Source organism: Alexandromys fortis, unplaced genomic scaffold (genome assembly GCF_014885135.2).
Source record: "Alexandromys fortis isolate MF-2015 unplaced genomic scaffold, M_Fortis_MF-2015_v1.1 scaffold_260, whole genome shotgun sequence".
NCBI lineage: Eukaryota > Metazoa > Chordata > Mammalia > Rodentia > Cricetidae > Alexandromys > Alexandromys fortis.
This window is the reverse complement of record NW_026068136.1, coordinates 477359-483962: the sequence shown is the minus strand read 5'-3', so window position 1 is coordinate 483962 and position 6604 is coordinate 477359. Positions and strand designations below refer to the sequence as shown.

General features: G+C 44.8%; 1 pseudogene; it reads right to left on the bottom strand.

Moving 5' to 3' along the window:
- Positions 1 to 896: 896 nt before the first annotated feature.
- LOC126491095 (sentrin-specific protease 2-like) lies at positions 897 to 2694 on the bottom strand (annotated as a pseudogene).
- Positions 2695 to 6604: the final 3910 nt, after the last annotated feature.

The window sequence follows — 6604 nt, the reverse complement described above, 5'->3', positions numbered from 1 at the left end:
TATATTTCTGAGGAAAGATAGGCTTAAATTGGGGAGCATCTTCTGAAATAGACAGTTCAAACTAGCCCTTAATCATTGTGAGGTTCATACTCAACCACACCTAGGATGAAGCATTCATGGTCACAGTTACTTTGAATCCAGTTTCAAGAGGAAGCCAAGCTACTTCAGTTCTAGAAAAGGAAGTCTCTAAGATGAGCACACACTGTTCTGAGGCTGCACAGACCAAGTTCCTCAGCCACATATCCATGAACTGTGCTTCTCTAAAAGGCAGCAGATTCCTACAACACAGCATCGTCATTTCTTCCGGCATCTTCAAGTCTCAAAAGAGAGAAATTTAGCTTCATGTGGGCAGTTCCTACTCCAGCATTAGAGAAGCTGATGAACACCCCTTCCTGCCCCTGCTGATGGCCCTCTGCAGCAGGGAGTGGCAAGTATGATTAACATTCTCTTCAGAAATAAATAGTTGAAGCAAATTATTTATCATTAATTGTAAAAGAGGAGCGAGGAAAGGGCACTGCCCAGTGTTTGTGAATGAGGGAGTGAATGAGTACACTCGAACAAATATACAGAAACAACAATCCACAAAACAAATCCTGCATTTCCCACATCCATATGGAGATAACGCTTTAAAACAAAAAACATTAATTAGCATTTGTTCTTGTATGGGGTGAACAGTCTAGGGCTCTGAGCAAGCACAGCCTTAGAAACAGGGTTGCAAGCAGCCTCTCCACACCTCAAGTCAGGGCTGCTGTGGAGAGTCCTTCATGCACTCTTGATGGCTCAGTTCCTAGGAAAGAACAGAAATGATATGGGAACCTTTTGACCCACAATGCATAAGGTTTATGGAAACCTCCATGATAGAACCACCAACAGCTAGAAGGCAGGGCAAGGCATTGTCACAGCAACTGCTGGTGAAGGATTTCCCACACCAGAGGCATCTGGTACTGAGTAAATGTGATGGGTTTGTCCCTAGAAATATAATCTGCACATTTGCAAGTAAACATTCCACAATCACTCTCATTCAACTGTTGAGGAATCCCATGTGGCTTTATGCTGTAGTGGGTCCACTCTAAGAGACTGAGATCTGTATTTCTTTTGGTTTTACTTTCACCCTACAAATACTGAAGAAGAATCTCACAGATCCTGTGGCCTTTATGTCCCATAGAAACCAGATATTTAAGACACTTTTTTCTTAGATCCATCACCACCAGGTTCCAATGCACCTCCTGATGAATAGGTACCAGAACAAGCTCTTGTTCAAAGAGATTTACCCCTTTGGTCCATCTTTTCACTGCTTGGTAACCTCCAGACTTTAATTTGGGATAGAAGAATGTACTGAATGCATGAAGTGCTGGCTGGATAGCCTTACTTTTTACTCTTTTCCTCTAGAAGATTCTTGTAAAAATTAATGACCTCATCATTGAGCACTGATAGTTCTTGAAGGTCTAAAAATCTCCTCGAGTAATTCGCAATTTGAAAATGCTGCTTACAGGAGCTGGAGAGATGGCTCAGAGGTTAAGAGCATTGTCTGCTCTTCCTAAGGTCCTGAGTTCAATTCCCAGCATCCACATGGGGCTCACAACCATCTGTAATGAGGTCTGGTGCCCTCTTCTGGCCTGCAGGCATACACACAGATAGAATATTGTATACATAATAAATAAATATTTAAAAAAATGAAAATGCTGCTTAGGATCTCGTCTGGTGGACCATGGCCCAGGGCATTACTGGTTTCCTTTTCCATGTCCTCTGTAAGTTCGAAGAGATCTGTTCTTCTCTCCTTTTCTCAGCTTGGGAAGTTCTTTTCCTTTGCCTCAAGCACTGACATCTTCCTCCTGGGAAAGCCATTGCACCCACTTCCATGGAGTAGCTGGGCAGACAGATCAGGCTCCAATTGGTGTCCGCTTGTACCCTCCTTTTCTTTTTCTTTTCTTTCTTTTTTTTTTTTTTTTTTTTTTTTTTTTTTTTCCGAGACAGGGTTTCTCTGTGGCTTTGGAGCCTGCCCTGGAACTAGCTCTGTAGACCAGGCTGATCTCGAACTCACTACCCTCCTTTTCAAATTGGAGTCCCGCCTTCTTCTCTGCATCTGTTTCCCCCTTTGAGTACCTCTTCTCACTTCTCCTTAAACAGAGAGGCCCCTTGTTTCAACAACTCTGTACTGTTTTGGAACAAAGTGGGTTCTGCCTCTATGACTCTGCTGCTCCACCAAGCCTGTAATGGTCTGCTCTGTCCCTTTAAGAGATAAGCCACGTCTACTCCTGTCTACTCCCTTCCCCACCGTCTGTGGAGGCATGCTGATCTCCAGCTTCCAGCCTGAGTCCTTTCTTTTCATCTTTCTCTCAAAGAGGCAGCTTCTGTCTTTCCCTTCTCCCTACTTCTCTCCTTCCCCCTTCTCTGCTTCTCTCTCTCTCTCTGCATGGTGTGACTATCCATGTCTCTGTCTCTTGCCTGCCGCGTGGTACCTGCCCTGGACCTTTGGAGACCTGCAGCATGGTCTTATGGCATGCCCATCTGTCTGTCTCTCCTTGTGGGATTGGCTGCCCCATCGAGGCCTCTCACCCACCATGCAGCTCCCTGCCTAGGACTCGTGGCCCACTGCAGCCACTGGGGAACTGCAACATCCCTGCCTGGGACTGGGGCTGCTCTCAGGACCCGCTGTCTGTTGCCTGCGGCCACTTCAGGAACCTGCGGTCTCATGGGCCCGCTGCCCGCTGCAGTCACTCGGGGACCTGCAGCATTTTACTTAAACCATAACACAGCCTCTGGTCTTTAATGTGTCCATCTGACTTCTCTGAGAACTATGTGAAGCTCCAGGAGGGAGAGTGTTTCCATGACCACCTTCTTTAAGTCGCTCCAATAACTTTCAGTATTTTTCCTTTTCATACTTTTGGACACCCCAAAAGAAGGCTGATCTCGGGACCCTGTCTCTCTGATCTTTCAGCCTGCTGTTGCAGGATCCAGAACCCGTCAGTTCACAAGACAAAGAGCTCGAAAATACCTCTCCTGCAGGGGCCACCTTCTGTGTTCCGTTACAAGCAGAAGACACCATAGGTTTTGTGGTCAGCTGGCATGGTAATCCAAATAAACCCGCAGCATTGTAGAAACTGTTTTTCACTGGGTGAATGACGCAGTTTAATCTTGGTCTTTTAGTAGGGATTTCATCTGTGTCCACTGTAGGGAGGAAACAGTGCCACTTGAGCACCGCCTGTTGAGCAGGGCACTGGCCCCGGGCCAGGGCAGCTTGCACAAGTGGAGAATGGTGCCAAGAACCCTAGCCAGCCACCTGTACACGCCAGCGGTGGCCGACACACCCCGAGAGGCTGCCTTCGCTGCTTCCGCAGCATCCAGTTCAGGCACAGGCTTGTGAGGCTAACACTATTATTGTATAAAATCATTGCTTCAGTTAAACAGTACAGTTGAGGAAATGGTCTTCATAATAATCCACAGGTTAAAATGTCCAGTAGAACGGAATATTTTCAAGAGAAATAAAGGCAGTGGTGTCAGGGACCAGCCTCGACAAAAATACCTCTTGCCAATGTACAGGCATGAGGATTTAGAAATATAGTAATGAATATGAAGATGCGAATGAAAATAATCAAACGGATAAACATACAGGATAGTATTGGGAGGGAATTCCAGTGAGTAATGAAAACCCATCCGCGTTTAATTTCCAACTGCTTAAAATACTCCTGACCCCAAAACATAGGAATTAGACAAAAGACTGTATTAACATGATACAAGGAAATGAACATACCAATCGAAAGTCATGGGTTACATTCATAGTTAAACATTCTGTTGCTAGAACAAAACAAGTCACGCTTCTACCCTAGACCAAAGCATTCTGTAAGCAAACCACTCCCTGGGTGGAATCTAACCCCGTCTCCTTAAGGGAATTGGAACTTAGTTGGATCCTTAGACTTTTGTTTGAGGTGGGAACACGTCTACTTCTCTATTCCTGGAGCACGAGGGCTGGCTATTAACCTCACCTGTTGACAATAACCTTGAGAGAGCAGAACTCTCTGATTTACAACCAGGTGGGACCTTTGTCTGAGGTAGAAGCATGATAACCTTGAAGGATCTAGAGGTGAGTTCCAAATCTCTGACCTTTGGTCAGTGCAGAAATAGGCTCCTATTTTCCGGCCTCCACACAGTGTGGCTCTCCCCACGCCCATTCTCACCGTACCAGATACCAAATAGAAATGGGAGCAGCAAACATATATAGACACGGCAGTAGTAAGAAACAGTCTAGGGCCCGGCGGTGGTCGCGCACGCCTTTAATCCCAGCACTCGGGAGGCAGAGGCTGGCAGATCTCCGTGAGTTCGAGACCAGCCTGGTCTACAAGAGCTAGTTCCAGGACAGGCTCCAAAGTCACAGAGAAACCCTGTCTCGAAAAACCAAAAAAAAAAAAAAAAAAAAAAAAAAAAAAAAAAGAAACAGTCTAAACAGTCTAGGTCTGAGGCTCTCAGGGCCTTGCCTGTCTGAGATTCACCCATCAGAGTTTTGTTTCCTAGTGGGCCGACACCCTGAGGCCAATTGCCACCTGCTGACATTCCTCTGATATGTCTACCAGAACACACACAAAACAAATACATGTAACTAAAAAAAAAAAAGACTCTGTGAAGCTCAGAACTATGTATATCAAACATTTGACAAGAAAGAAATGGAGGGAGGGAGGGAGGGAGGGAGGGAAAAAGAGGGTGGAAGGAAGGAAGGAAGGAAGGGAGGAAGGAAGGAAGGAAGGAAGGAAGGAAGGAAGGAAGGAAGGACAGACACAAAACAAAACTCTAAGGTCAGTTTTCCAGATTTCAAAGGAGTAAATTGGCTCCAGCAGGTGAAAATCTTCCCGGGGGTGCACTGACTGGAACAATTCTGTAGGTTTCTGAAAGAGTAAAGTGAGTCAATTCACCCCAAGACTCCATTTAAAAACATTTGGAAACGTATGTCAGGGAAAAAACCAATTACATTCTGAATCTCTACAGTCTGACAGTTACAGAGTTATCTGCAAACAACTAAACACATTAAACAGGTCGTCCTTTCCTTTTTCCTCGTCTTCCTTCTATCCCTCTTTTCTGTTGACTCAGGTCTTACTTTGTGCTCCAGGCTGGCCTCAAACTCAAAGTGATCCTTTACAATCTGCTTCTATCTGTTTATTTATTAGATTTTTTGTTTTTTAAACTGTGTCTCACTATACAGACTCAGTTGGTCTGAAATTTGATATGTAGACCAGACTGGCCTCAAACTCACTCATAAGAGATTAGACTGCCTTTGCCTCTGGAGTGCTGGGATTAAAGACATCACAATTCACTGTTATTTATTTATTTAAAGCTTTTTTTTTTTTTTGGTGTTTTTGAGACAGGGTTTCTCTGTGGCTTTGGTTCCTGTCCTGGAACTAGCTCTTGTAGACCAGGCTGGCCTCGAACTCACGGAGATCTGCCAGCCTCTGCCTCCCGAGTGCTGGGATTAAAAGCCTGCTGTTTGTTATTAATTCTAATTCAGTTCAGGTAGCCAGGCGTAGTGTCATGCACCTATAATCCAAGTACTTGGGAGGCAGAAATAGTCTGATCTCTGAGTTTGAAGCCAGCCTGATCTACAGAGCATGTTCCAAGACAGCCGGGCCTACGCAGAGAAACCCTGTCTTGAAAAAGAAAAAAAAGAAAATTTCTAGTTCAGGCTGATCTGAAACTTAGGTTTCGGCCAGTGATGTGGTCTTGACCTCCAGGTGAGATGCCAAGCTCTGCTGCCAAATGTTTTTGTTTTTTTTAACTGCTTTTGTTCATTTGAAACAGCTGCCAGAGCGACCTGGAACTCATTACGTAGGCTAGGTTGGCCTCAAACTTGTAGTAGTCATCCTCCTGCCTGTGCGGCATGAACTATCACACCCGAGCCTTCTCTTTTTGACCTTAGAAAGAATAAAACAAACAAAACAAAACCAGTCTTATTTGTTGCTCTGACTGGCCTGGAACTTGCTATATAGATCACGTTGGCTTGAACATGCAGCGATTTCTGCTTCTGCCCCCTACATGCTAGAATTATAGGCATGTTCTGTTACACCTACCTAACGGATGGTAGTGAACATCCACCCATGCCTAAATGTACTGCTTTGAGGACCTTTTGTATTCTGCGTTTGTAATATACAGAATCTGTCCTTTTTATTTTTTGTATGGTTTTCAAGACAAGGTTTCTCTGTGTAGCTTTGGAGCCTGTCCTGGAACTTGCTCTATAGACCAGGCTGGCCTTGAACTCACGTAGTCCACCAGCTTCTGCCTCTCAAATGCTGGGATTGAAGGCGTGTGCCACCACTGACCAATCAGGGTGTGTCTTTTGTGTGTGTGTGTGTGTGTATATATATATATATATATATATATATATGTGTGTGTGTGTGTGTGTGTGTGTGTGTGTGTGTACGCTGTGGACTGAATTTAGGGTCTCAAGCATGTGAGATAAATGCCTTACCAATGAGCTCCAGTCTTGCCTCCTTTTTATTTGAAAAATTTAAATTTTATTTTGTTTATTGTTGTTGTACATGATATGTGTGCCCATGTATGTGTGTGTGTGTGTGTGCGCACACGTGAGCCCGTGTATGTGTGTGGATGCACACGTGAGCCC